This window comes from Camellia sinensis, chromosome 12, assembly GCF_055761805.1.
Source record: "Camellia sinensis isolate YWXY chromosome 12, ASM5576180v1, whole genome shotgun sequence".
Classification (NCBI taxonomy): domain Eukaryota; kingdom Viridiplantae; phylum Streptophyta; class Magnoliopsida; order Ericales; family Theaceae; genus Camellia; species Camellia sinensis.
Genome location: NC_138972.1, coordinates 96066007 through 96080848, shown reverse-complemented (window position 1 = coordinate 96080848; position 14842 = coordinate 96066007).

Here is a 14842-nt window from a genome sequence, read left to right as displayed (position 1 = left end):
CAAAGGATGACAGAATGGCCAAGTACCAAGAGCTAGTCAGAACGGAGATCAAGAAGTTTGATGTGGTAAGGATAGAACAAATTGGCAGGGAGGAAAACAGCCGAGCGGACGAGCTAGCAGGCCTTGCCTCAATGGCAGATACATCAATCCCTCATCCATTACTCATCGACTTCTTACCAAAACCAAGCATAGAAGACCCCGAAGCAGAAGAAGTGTATTGCACAGAATTAGGGCCCTCTTGGATGGATCCCATCGTCCTGTTCCTAAAAGACGGCATCCTACCAGAAGAGAAAAAAGAAGCCAACAGAATAAGGGCAAAGTCACAACGATTTTGGCTATCTCCATCTTTGGCATTATATAAGAAGTCGTTCTCTGGGCCTTACCTCAAGTGCGTTCATCCCAGCAAAGTGGAAGCATTCCTGTTCGAAGTACATGAAGGGGTATGTGGAAGTCATCAAGGGGGAAGGTCGCTCGCTTACAGGGCTATTTCACAAGGATATTGGTGGCCATATATGCAAGCAGACTCAGAGAAATATGTGAAGAAGTGTGAAAAATGCCAGAAATTCGCACACCAAATACACCAACCAGCAAGAGAACTCCTACCTTTAACTAGCCCATGGCCTTTCGCAATGTGGGGCTTAGACATAGTAGGACCACTTCCAACGGCACCAGGGGGCAGAAAATTCTTTCTCGCAGCAACAGACTACTTCACAAAATGGGTGGAAGCAGAAGCATTGGCATCAATCAAAGAAAAAGATGTGAAGAAGTTCGTTTGGCAAAATATTATCACTCGGTTTGGCATACCAAAAGCACTGATCTCAGACAATGGAACTCAGTTCGACGGCAGAATCTTCAGAAGCTTTTGTGAAGAATACAAGATAGAGTTCTACAATTCCACACCGGCGTATCCTCAAGCAAATGGGCAGGCTGAAGCATCAAATAAAGTCGTCTTGGATGGACTAAAGAAAAGACTAGAGAAAGCAAAAGGCAAGTGGGCGGATGAACTTCCTCATGTTTTATGGGCCTACCGCACCACACCTCGGCGATCAACAGGAGAAACACCATTCTCCTTAGCATATGGAATGGAAGCGGTGATCCCACTAGAAGTTGGCCTCCCCACAATTCGAAGCGAAAATTTTGATCCAGACTTAAATGGAGAAGCCATAGCCTTAGAACTCAACCTTGCAGAAGAAAGAAGAGAAAGAGCGTTGGTCCACATCGCCGCATACCAACGAGAGTTAATCAGAAAATACAGCAAAAAGGTTCATCCAAGACAATTCAAAATTGGCGATTGGGTACTGCGCAAAGTAATGGGAAACACCTTGGTCCCAGGAGACGGCAAGTTAGGCCCCAATTGGGAAGGTCCCTATAAGGTGGTTGGGTTAGCCGGCAAAGGGGCATACCGCCTAGAAGACAAGGATGGCAAGGCAATCCCTAGGCCATGGAATACGGCCAATCTCAAGTTATTTTACTTTTAGCTTTTCTTTTTCAAACATGTAATTTTCTCTTCCTTCAATAAAATGAGCAATTCTTTTTAGCACAAATTATTCTTTGTAAAAGTTAGCTTTAGAGACTAAGTTTATTGCTAGCATTCTATTCCAAGTTAGCTGGAAAAACTAACTCAGAGGTTGGCTGGATTTAACCAACATCCTTCCTAAGCCCAGGATAAGGATCTAGGCTGCAGGACATTTGGTCGGAATAACCAAATACTATAAGTCAGCTGGACAAACTAACTTCAATGGTTGGCTGGAATAAACCAACACCTGTTACTCTTCAGCTAAAGTAAGGGTATGGCTGAAGAGTGGTTGGCTGGAATAAACCAACTCCTGTTACTCTTCAGCCGAAGTAAGTGTACGGCTGAAGAGTGGTTGGCTGGAATAAACCAACTCCTGTTACTCTTCAGCCGAAGTAAGTGTACGGCTGAAGAGTGGTTGGCTGGAATAAACCAACACCTGTTACTCTTCAGCTGAAGTAAGGGTATGGCTGAAGAGTGGTTGGCTGGAATAAACCAACTCCTGTTACTCTTCAGCCGAAGTAAGTGTACGGCTGAAGAGTGGTTGGCTGGAATAAACCAACTCTTGTTACTCTTCAGCCGAAGTAAGGGTACGGCTAAAGAGTGGTTGGCTGGAATAAACCAACTCTTGATACTCTTCGGCCGAAGCAAATGCATGGCTGAAGAGTGGTTGGCTGGAATAAACCAACTCCTGTTACTCTTCAGCCGAAGTAAGTGTACGGCTGAAGAGTGGTTGGCTGGAATAAACCAACTCCTGTTACTCTTCAGCCGAAGTAAGTGTACGGCTGAAGAGTGGTTGGCTGGAATAAACCAACACTTGTTACTCTTCAGCCGAAGTAAGTGTAAGGCTGAAGGGTGGTTGGCTGGAATAAACCAACTCTTGTTACTCTTCAGCCGAAGTAAGTGTATGGCTGAAGAGTGGTTGGCTGGAATAAACCAACTCTTGTTACTCTTCAGCCGAAGTAAGTGTAAGGCTGAAGAGTGGTTGGCTGGATTAAACCAACACTTAATACTCCTCAGCCGAAGTAATTATGTCGGCTAAGGAGTGGTTGGCTGGTAAGTATAGTTTAACCAACCAAAAACCGAAATAACACTTGGAGTAATAGAAGACATTACAAATGCAAGCATACACACAATAACCGGAATAAGAGAAGTAAAATTTTCATTCGAAAGAGAAGTCATTACAAGGGGGCTTAGTTCGGTTACAAAGAAAAGAGTACAAATTTAAGAGAAAAGTTCATCTATCTCGGCATCAAAGGCAGCATCAGTGTCAGCTGGAAGACCGGTTTCTGGCGGCAGGACTCCTTCAGTCACAACAGTGGTATCGACCGGAGCCACAGTTTCATTTGGCTGTTCAATAGTCAGATCTTCCACTCTGGACTCGGGCCGATCTATCTGATCCACATTCACAACCGAAGTATCCCCAGGGGCAGAGTCTTCATCAGAATCTTCATCATCTGAGCCCTCAAGGAACTGCTGTTGCATGGCCGTGGCATATTCCATCAAGGAGTTAGGTATGAAATAGGCTGGAGGGTTGAAAACCTCGGTCTGAGGATCATGACCGAGCTTCTCAACGGCTCCCCTCCAGCCGCACTTAAAGAAAAGATCCTTGGCAGCATTACATTGTTGGGCATAAGCGTCCTCTGCTCTCTTGAAGCCCTGCTTGTCAGCCTGTTTTACCTTCTCCTTTATTTCGGCATCCTTCTTTCTTTCAAGTTTTAGCAACTCGCGCAAGTACTTGTCCTTTAGCACAATGGCAGTCTTTTGCTTTTCGGCCTCGGCCGAACTAACCATTCCGGTCAAACGACCGACCTCACCTCGGAGTTCGGCCATTTCCTTTCTGGCCGACTCTAGTTCGGCCGATTTCGCCTCTGCCTCGGCCGCCGCTTGCCTGGTCACTTTCCTCAGCTCCAGTACTCTCCTGTGGGTGATTTGGTTCTTTTGAATGGCCTGACAAAGCAAACAACTTCCCTTTAACCGAAGAAAGAGTTAAAAAGAAAAAGAAACATAAACAGAAAAGCAACCGAAGTCACTAACCAGAATCATGGATTTAGTAGCAGACCGGATGGACTTTAGCTCGGTGGTTAACTGTTTTTGGTGATGTTCCATGTCTTTGGGCAGACACACGCTCTTGGCCAGGTTGATGGCCAACAGGTGGTCTTTCTCAGCAACGACCGAGTCTGTGTCTAGAATGACTCGGTCGTTGAAGGTTAGTTTCGGTGCCCAGCAGCCGATAGTTCGGTCGGAAGACTCCGGTTGGGGGCTCGGTGGTAAGCTCGGCTGAATAGGAGTTTCTTCATCAATCAGAACTCGTTCGGGTTCGGAAGTTCGGGCACGTTTGGTTCGGCGGGAAGAGGATGGCTGTTGGGAAGGAAGGGCGACAACAGCAGGTTGCGGTTGGCTGGGAGGCGCCACTTCGGGCCTAGCTGTTTCGGTAAGAAGGGCCCTGACCCTGCTCCTTTTCGCCATCTCTTCTTCTGCGGTTAGAGGGACAAGTCTTATCTCGGGCAAAGTTGGGTCCGGTTCCGGTGCCTCTTCAAGAAGGAAGTCAGTCACCTTTGCTTTCCGTCGACCGCTGTAACGGTAGGTCGGTTCGAAATTTAGAAGGTTGGCCCAATCCCTTTCTTTAACCCGAAAAGCGGCTCGCAAGACTCCGAGGTTAGGATAGCTATACAGGGAATGGAGATGGGCAAAATCTGCAAAAAAGAGAGAAGTGTTAGTTCGGCCAACAGACTAAACAACCGAGATAACTTACAAAGAAGAAGACCGAAGTAAAATTACCAGGCTCTCCCATTTTCCAATTTATAGGTCGGCCAGGAATTTGAGCTTGAAAATCCTCAAAGTTCCCAGAGACCCAAAAGAAATCGTCATCGTTAAGATCTTTGTCCGGAGTGTGCTTGATTATCTTCTCTCGGCGGCGGCGAATTCTAAGGTAGTAGACCCACCCAGCATTCTTTGAGCCGATAGAGTATTGATGAAAGATCTCGGCTAGACCAAGATTCAGTCCGGTTTGGTGGTTTAATGCGGCTATCCCCATGATAATACGGTATGTATTGGTGGATAGTTGGGTGGGACATAACCTAGTCTGTCTAAGAAATTCGCAGATTAGCGGTTGGACAGGAAACCGTAGTCCGGTCTCTATTATGGATTGAAGGGTAAAAGGCACAAAGCCTTCATTGTTCCAGGGGGTAGCATCTTTTTTGGCCAACGCCAGATGGACATCATCAGGAATCTGGTAATCTTGCCTAAATTCGGCCAGGCCACCAGGGGTTTCGACTAAATATCTATACTTACCCATTTATTGTATAATTTATGAATAAATTATTTCGGTACCAAAACTAGGCTCAGTAGCTCGGTTGAGCACACGCGGGAGTGCCTGGGCAACCTAAGTCTGCAAAGTAGAAAACAAAGGGGTTAAGCACAGATCGTTGGACCGCGCTACAAATTATAAGCAAGATATACAAATCCTACTTCGGTTTAGCGGGCTGGTTCTACCTCGGCTCATCAGAAGGTTTCTTAGCTCGGTTTCGAGTAGTTTAGACCGGCTTAACGTCTAGGGGCAGCTTTCTGAGTTCGGTCTAAAAATCTAAGAAAGCTGGTTTAGTCCCAAGGCCTAAATCGGTTGCGATGTGAGGAAAGTTACTCCGGCTGAGCCCCTAGGGGCGGCTTTCTGAGTTTGGTTTAAGAACTAAGAAAGCCGGCTTGGCCCCAAAATCTTAGCTCGGTTATAGACCGAAGTACCTAGTTCGGTATGAGCAAGCTTGTTCGGTGATCCTATCTTGGCTAGAGTGGGTCAGAAGAAACTACTGATATTCCTACAAGTTCTAGTCCGGTTATGTTCTGAATTTATTCACATACATGACACAGACAGTATCCAAGTTCGGTCGGGACGTGATTCTGGATCAAAATCGAAATTTTTACTCTAGGGTATATGACATATACATAGAGTTCTAATAGTTTCTCCGTAAAAGTACAAAAGCGAATCAGAAATGGACAAACTGTTTTCAAAAAACATACAGAGCATGGAAAGCAAAGTACGAAAACAAAGAAAGCAAGAAGGATAGGCTTGCTTACCTGTATAAGAGAGAAGCTAGAGATGGAGGCGGTGGCAGCAATGGAGGCACGTACACAGCAAACTCAAAGACTCAGGAAGCAAGGGAGAAGAGAAAGTGAAGAATAGAAGGTGAAGTGATTCAAGAAAGAGAAAGGCTGTTTTGTGAAAAGGGAGAGAGAAAAAAGGCGGCAAAAAGAGGCGGGAATTGTACGAAATTTCTGCAGGACGGCGTAACAGTTGGCCACGGCTTATCAGAACCTGCCACGTGTCACTGGAATGGGAAGCGTTACAGACGCTATGATTGAAGAGACATTTTTGATCGGACAAGACGGGGCCCGGAGTAAAATTAGCTCGGCTTGAAAGTTCAAGAGTTTTTAGTTCGGCCGGAAAAGCTTCGAAACGACGCCAGCTCGGCTGTTGGACAGGTAATCCCAATCATGCTATGCAGATGGAATTAAGGGGCAATTGAGAGGGTAATTTTTGGGAAAGAATTGGGCCGAGCTGTGAGTTGGGCCCTGCGGCCCAAAGTGTGAAGGAATCGATAAAAAGCCGTAGTGTAACTTCGGCCCATAGAGGTGAGATTACTCCGGCTCAAAGAAGAAATAGTTACTTCGGCCTAAGGAAGAATAAAGCTACTCCGGTCGGAGGCAACTTGGAGTTAGGCCGGTCTCAGAATTAGTCCGGTCGCGATATGTACAGGGAAGGCTGGTTTCGGGATTAGTCCGGTCGTCACATACTATGGTTAGGTCGGTCAGAACTTGTTACTGGGAAGGTTGACCTAAGCACACCAAGGTTGAACAAGGGCAGCCGAAGTAATGAGTTAGAGGAGAAGACCGAGCTAAGGATAATTCGGCCTTCTATGTGGCTCAACAGAGCCAGTGTTATTTCGGTCATGTTATAGTTCGGCCATGAAGAAAACCATCCCACTTGGTTTAAGCAGTGGGGAGGGTGTAAAAGGATAAGCATTATCCTTAGGAGAATGAATCCTAGGAGGACTCTGCATGGAGAAGTACAAGTCCTACTAGGATTGTGCCACGGGAAACTTATAAAAGCCTACAAACATCACCTTGGAGGAGGTAATTGAACACAATCTTTCTGAGAACTTAGAGCTTTGTCTATTTGTCAAGTTTTCTGACTTAGGCATCGGAGAGGTTTCCGGCACACACCCGCCGGCTAGCTCACGTTTGTGTTTTCAGGTGACAAAGCGACGTCGTACGGAGGAGCGTGGACTTGGTCAACAGGATTATACGAGGAGAATTATTTCCTCCCCGTACATGAACGATAGTTTTTTAAAATTTGTAATAATGTGAAATATTTAATATTTTTAATGATGTGATATAAGATTTATATACACAAATTAAATAAAAATATTAAGAAATATAATCAAATAATAAATTTTTTTAATAATTATTGACTTTCTAAAATTCCGTGGATCACAGAGGTGACCACTAGCTATAACCCTAAAGCATTGTTGGGCTGTTGAAAAAATTGGAGACGATTAGAAGTGGTGGCCAACAGTGGCAGTGGTATAGACAAATAGATGACATATTGGATAGATGGTGAGATTGACACATAAATAGGTAGGTGCTGTCCACAAATAAGTGGATAGTAATAGATAAATATGTAAGAGTCAAATAGTGTTTTAAATTATAATTGTTTCTTTAGTCCAAAAATAATAGAATTTGTGTTTATTAGTCCAAAAATTTTAAATACATCTCTAACTTGGGTATATATATATATATATATATATATATATATATATATATATATATATGTATATGTATATTCATTTTAAGGACAAATAGATCAGATTATCAAGCAGTTTTAAACATGTTTGGTGCAAGTTAAAAGTTATGATAAAATATAAATAAATTTATGAAAATTTGCTTAAAATATGAATTGTCACTTATATTTTTAGAATTTATATATTGCCCCCATCAAATTTTTAATCACATAATAAATGATCATTTTTTATTAATAAACCATCGAGCCAATTAACAAATTTTTAATGATATCACAAATATATTTCAATTAACAATTTTAATAATTTTATTATCATATAAAAGAGCAATTGAATTTTTTTTTATCAATTATGTTAAATAAAAAATTGTACTTGTAATTTCCGAAAGATAACATATATTTTAAGTAAATTTCAAAAAAGATATTTATAATTTACCCTAATAATAATAATAATAATAATAATAAATTAAATATATTATTCTTTCAACTTTTAAATAATCAATTTTTTTTTTTATTATAAATAAACTATAAATAACTCATTAAAACTGCACATCATCAACATCCAAATCCAATTGCCATCACATGCATGTTTTATTCGCTTTCTAAATGATAGTATTTTTTTTTTTTTTGTTAATATTAACAATAGTGCTATTCCCTCGGGAAAAATAAACAATAAAAATAACAGTGTTATATTTGCACAAAATCTTCCGCCATAATCCCGAATGATGTGATAAAGTTGGACAAAAGATTTTGACAAAAGAAAGGAGTGTATAAGCATGAGTCATTAATTTCTTTTTTGTCAGATCATTCAAATGGATTTATAGAGGATAAATTGTGCAAATAAAATATTTTTCTAATATTAATTTTGTGAATCAGATATGTGTGTGTTGATTTCTGACCACATTGTCAAATAGGTATTCAGTTGAAGAACATCGGAAGAATAGATTGTGTCCGAACGACCTGTCACAGAAAGATAAGACTCCGGCGATGGGTCGTCCATCCGGGGGCACTCCGACGATCAAGTCAGTACTTAATTATCTCTCAAAGATAGCAAACAGTGCTTAACCCACTAGTCAGAATACAAAAAGCGTATCTTAGACCCATGAGGGTGCCTTACTTTTATAGTCAGTACTAACCTGATCCCTGTAAAAGCCTAGCTTCCCTTGGACTCTGGTCCAATGCTCATCTGGACTCTCCAATAGATAATAAAGCTTTATCCTTATCCAGGCTGAGGTCCTCCCCCATTCTTGGACTCTTATAGCTTATCTGTTTATCTTGGATTCCGGTATCTTCGCAGGTAACCTCGGCCTAGCCGAGATCACCTCGGCGTCAAGACCAGGACACGAGGCACTTCGGTGCCACCTTGGTCGGCACTTCGGTGTCACATTGGCCACGTGTTGTTTATTCAAAAAATATGTCCTCATAACTGCCCCTTAGGTTCTATTACCTCGGCATCCTGAGGTGATGGAACCTATATCTTTTGACCATATAGCACGTCGGCTAAGATTGCTCTATCCTTCATTACCGAGGTCATCATTCGTCGGCTCCATATGACCTAGACTTGTAATCTGTTTTCTCAATGCCTTAGAACCAGAAACCAAGTTTTTCAAGTTCTTTAGCTGAGATCGTACCCATAGCTGAGGTCTTTGCTTCATTAAATCAAGAACTCAAAGAGTTTCTATACGCGTATGAGTTGTCACACATAGTAACTCAATCGTTTTCACCACGTGTCTCTTCCCTATTGAACCGTACCTGACACGCGCCATCAAGTCGCGTCACTTTTGCGTGCGCCACCTGACAGACATGTCGTCCTAGGCACACTAATTGCAATTTTGCCGCCTTTTCGTGTTTTGATAAAAAAACACTTCTCTTTCTTCGTCTTTTCACCTTTGAATCGTCGTTTTTCGCTCAAGTTTTCTCTCTCTTCTCTCCCAAATCCTCCATTTCTGTTTTCTCAAAGCTTTCTGTAACTGCTTTCATTCTTCCCCTTCGGTGAGGCACTCACCGTCCTGTTACCCATACCACCATTGTTTAACTTCGGCGTCCCTCACACTGGCGTCACTTTCTTTGGTAAGTCACTGTTTCCCCTTGTTTCAGTTTTTGATTTTACTTCGAACTTCACCGTGCTTATATACTGCCATATGCGAATCCATTCATGTTTTTTTGATTATACTTGCTGTGTGTTTTGAATTCCATCACCTTGAGTACCAAACACGTTTTGTTTGGGATTTGTAGTTTGTTCAATTTGTTTTTGATTCATGGCCCATATGCACACATATGCACTGTTTTTGACTTTTAATCTTTGTTCTTGAATTTTTGCTACCTTCTTGAGTCTGAATCATGGTGCTTCTCTGTTTTTCTGTTTCCTTGTTGCATTTTCTAGATTTTTTGCCTTCAATTCTCTGCTTCTACATAGATTAGGCTTGGGTTTTGGTAAAGAAATCACAAAATTTTAGGAAAACTGAAACCAAACTCCCCTTGATCTTGAAAAATCCTTGCCCTAGTTTCTGTTTTGAGTTTAGCCGAGGTCCCTCAAACTTACACAAACCATTTCCTTCTGAATTCTCACCTTGCCCCTCTTAGCCGACATCATGGGTATGTTTAGGTGGAGGGTAGACACTCCTACTAAGCTAGAGTACTTTAGGCAGGAATTTGCCATCCCTACTGATGTCCACCTTAGGCTAGCAGGGGAGGAGGACTCCATCATGCCTGATGGGGACTCCATGTCTTTCTTTGTAGTGGCCTTCATAGAGTGTCGACTTAGGTTCCCTCTTGACATCCTCTTCCAAGAAGTCCTTCACTACTATAAACTCAACCCAATGCAGCTAGTCATTAACTCTTACTGAGTCATTAACGGTATTATTGCCCTAGCTAGACGAGAAAATGCTAGGATAACCTTAGCCGATATCCAATACTGTTATACAATGTGTGGCCTGAAGTCAGAAAAGGGCTACATCTATTACCTTAAGCCGAGATCCACAGAATAAAAACTCATCGCCGACTTCCTAGACTCCAACAAGGGTGTTGGAGAAGATTACTTCATCGTCTCGGGCAATTGGGAGTTCCCACCAAATGATGACCTTCACCTCTACCCCGTAAGCCAAACAGTGTTTAAAGAGGGAAATAGTAAGAGCCAAGTGTCACTTTTACTTGCTTTCAAGTCTTTATTACTTTGATACTTTCATTCTAACGTCTGTTTGTTTTACTTTGCAGTTCTTCCTCAGCCACCAAAGGACTTCTGCAAAATATTCTATCCCAGCAAAGATTTCAAGAAATTGTTGGGTCTGCCAGTTGACCAGTGGAAAGCCCCTCTACTACTCAACTACATCCCAATTTACAAATCTGTACTACCCGACGTCCCGAAAAAAAGCAAGTCTCCTTCTTCAGCAATAACTCCTCAAGCCGAGTCATCATCAAGGCCAGACCAGGGATCAACCTTTGACCTTGCAGAATAACTATCAACCTTTGCTCCACAACTGATTCCACTTTCTCAACGACAATGCCGACGTCGAGCTCCACTGCTCGCACCAGCAGGCAGAACTCATAGCCGAAGACACCGAAGTGCCGAGGCTTCTTTTTATGATCCAGCCAACCCTTCGATTGCACTTCCGACGATCCACTTCAGCACTAGAGTCACTGTCGCCGTTGCTGCCGACGAGATAGGTCGCAAGAAGACTGTTGCTGATGATCTTCTAGCCGATATCCCCAACGTTGTCACAGTCCAATCTTCACATTCCCAGTCTCAACCCAAACCGAATCCAAAGAGGCTGAAGAAAGCCCGAGTCAAGGCAACGGTGACTCAGATCGACTCTGAAGACACCTTGCCGATCTCAAAAATGGCCGAGGTAGAAAAGAGTGCCTCCGTTGTCGAGAAGAGGCCCGTCGAGGCTGATCTCTCCGAATCAACAAAGTTAAAGAAGTTGAGGTTGACCTTTCCAGCCACCTCGGGTTCTCTAAAATCTGACGACCCCTAGGCCCCCTCCATCACAATCGAGGACAAGCCAGTTAGAGCTGGTGACAGCGCTACTAACATCGAGGTCGGCGTTGCCCTCTCTACTGCCTTACTCCTTCCTAACGACGTCAACCACAATGCCGAGGTCAGCGAATACGAGAATTTTACTTTAATGCTGCAGCACTCTGTACTGGTAAATCCTTAACACTTGGTTCTCTGTATTCTCTGTTTTCACATTTAATGAAAATACTTAACTTTATTCTTTGCACTTCTTCTAGGCGATCCAGCATGCCCACTCATTTGCGATGCAAGTAGGGGAAATGAAGAAGGAGCTGGTCAAAAAGACCAAGGAGGCTGCTGGTTTGCTCAGGTCACTGAATAGAGCCGAGGCCAAAATGAAATCTTTGATAGATCAGGCCAAAGCAGCTAAGCAAGCCCAAGATGAAGCTGAAGAAAAGGCTGGTGCTGTAGAGTCTATTGCTGCGGTCCTCAAGGCCGAAAAGAAAGAGGCCGAGGCAAAAATAATCGAAGCCCAAGCCAAACTTCGAGATGCCCTGGCCACAAAAACCGCCGAGATCAAAGCGACGGACGAGAAGGCCTATGCCGAGGGGGTAGCCAACGTCCGTGAGGACTACAAAAAACAAGTCAAAGAGGCATGCAAACCCTTGGCTGGATGGCTCCTCTGAAGGAGTTGGCTATCCTCAAGGAATCTCCTCTCAGAGATGTAGGCCGACTTGTTCTGCCGTTTCTTCTTACTTCAAGCCAATCCGAGGCTAAGGCTGGGAAAGAAGAAGAAGAAAAATGAGAGGAAACCCAAGATGAAGAGGCCGGGATGGTTGATGCTGAAGTTCTTGCTGGGGCCAAGTCCCCAACTCTGAATGAGCAAGTCCTGGACTTGACTCAGGATGAGGAGGATGAGGTTTCAAAAGGTGCCTCCCCCCAGAAGACAACATCCGAGGTGCCAATCGCCGAGAAGAGCATCGATCAGACTTTATAAGAGATCGACGCCGAGCTTGAGGCTGAGAAGGCTTTCGAGAAGATTCCCCAGTTGTCTTCTGGGGCCGAGACACAACCTGCAGAGTGTAATGCAAGACCGATGAATTACCAAAGAGTCCAAATCTGGCAAATCATTTTTGAAAACTGATTTTTAATAAAGAAGTGCCAAACATGGACTGCTTTGCCAGATAAAGAGTCGCCACCTAAATGTTTTATTTTGGAAAATTTAGAAAATCCTGACTCGTTGCCTAAGGCCACGTGTCCGTCATCACCAAAGTTGCCTCGGCTCGGGAACTTGGGTACGATTGGGGAAGGTCACTTCGTGAGCACCCCCGCTCGCCTGATCAAAGATCGGCCTCTACTAAACATGATATCGAGTTTTGAAAACATATGTGTTCTTATTCCGGTTTATTAGCTTAGAATTACTATGTGATGTGCGCAGCATATAAGTATAGATCGGATCGCCTGAATTGGAACAAAACATTTCACGTTTGTTTTTGAAAGCGGTTTGCTACTCGCAAGTAGGCTTAAAATGCAGATTTGCCACCCTCGGGTGGGCTTAGAAAACATGGTTTTGCCACTGTCTAGTGGGCTTAAAACTCGCAATCAATGAATTGTTCCAATCCAAGTAATCCAACCTTCTGTAGACACCCTATTTTTGACCGTCCTCAAGACTTGGACGTCACCGCTTGAACACCTGGTGATCATCCATGTTCGTGTTCGTTTTGAGTTCCCGGAGGCCTTGGATGCGCGCCTTGCCTCAGGATCTCTCAACTTGTTTCGTCTTGCGTTTGGTTTCACACCAAATACTTGTGTTTTTGATTTGAGGGGTAGGGAATGGCTTGTTAGCCATCCCCACACCCCATCGGCCTTCCCTTTGCATCACCGGCCATTAATTGCTGACACTGGCCATGGTTTCTTAATACCAATGACCGGTCAGCACTCTATATGGCCGGTCGGCTATCTGTTTGGCCGGCAACCTCCTTTTTTGGCCGGTAACACCTTTTTGCCTTCTTCAGGCATGGTGCATGCCAGCTGTGCCAGCTGGAATACACCAATCCTACCCCGGGGCTAACATGTGGCTGTTTTGCCCCTTTTGCCCCATTTTGGTCAAAGCTTCTTGAGGAAGCTTGACCCTTTGTCAAAGCTTCCTCAAGAAGCTTGACCAGCTGTCTTAGTTTCCTCAAGAAGCCTTGACCTCCTTGCCTCCTTTGCCCCCTTTTACTTAGCTTCTTTGAGAAGCTTAGAACCATTTCTTTTACCTATATAAGCACCTCTCTTCTTCCATTATAGAGGGTTAGAGATTTTGAACAAAAAACTAGAGATTATACATATATACATCTGTCATATACTCTCTCTCTCTCTATATATATATTTCCCTCTCTCTCATCCTTAGTGTGTGTTTGGAGGCCTAGAGAGTGTGTTTTGACCTTAGTTTTGCACTAAGACACACACCATTACAACTTGCTTCGACCTTGAGGGGCTTTGAGGGTTTGTTTTTGAAGTTTTGGACTGATTTTGGTCAGAAGAGAGTGGCTGGACCAGCTGTTCTTGAAGTGTTCTTCAAGGGTAAGACTTTTGCTTTATTTTCCCCAATCTTGCATTAGTTTTTGACCTGCCTTGCATGCTGATTGAAGCTTTGTGTATAACATGAAAAAGTCTTGTATTTGCATGCTTGAGATCTTTCATTAAGGTCATTTTTTGGTTCGGGGTCGACCTTCCCCTCTTAGGCCTTGTTTGGCTCTTTTGGTGCTTTCTTTTTTAAGCTTTGGTTACTCTTGAGTCTTGGCCTTCTCACCACTAAAATCCAGTGGATTTTCAGTGGTGAAGAAGGGGTTTTGAGGTCTTGTAAAGGGGAGGGACACCCCTCTCCCTTGGTCTCTTATTTTGCTCATGTTTTGGCTCATAAGGGTAGCATGTATGCTTGGTTGTATTTGGCCCTATTTCAGAGGTTTTTGGGTGTTATTAGGGCATATCTTACCTCTGTTTTTGGTCAGATTTGTGGTCCCTTACATGCTTAATACACTTGCTTTGTACTCCCCCATTTTGCCTAGAAATGCATCTAGCCATTAGACCATCGTGCTTGTATATTCTTGCCTAGCTTTGTGAAGCTTTTGGTCATGATTTATCATGATTGAGGTCTGTTGGGTGCTGGTTTGGTCGTGTTTGCCATGTTTGGTATAGCCCCTTTGTATTTTGGCTTATGAGCCTTGGGTGTGTGAGTCACTAGCATGCTTTAGTTGGGTTGTTTCAATGATTTGGAGTCATTTCATATGCCATTTCAGTCCCTAATTCATGCTTGTATGCCCACATTCATCATCACTTTCTTGCTTTGAAAGGTTGTTCTTTTGTGCCTTGGAAAATAGTCATTGTGCATGCCTATGTGTTTAGACATTAGGCTGCCATATCAGTGGGTTTTGAGGGCCCTTTTTGCATGCTAAAACTCCGTTTTGTATTGAAAAATTCATGTTGTGTTTGCATGGGGGGGGGGGTGTTGAGCAATGCTCCCATTTTTGGCCTTGAATGCCCATGTTTTGGACTCATTCCTTGGCGTGTTTTGACCATGATCTATGCATATTCCAGCCCT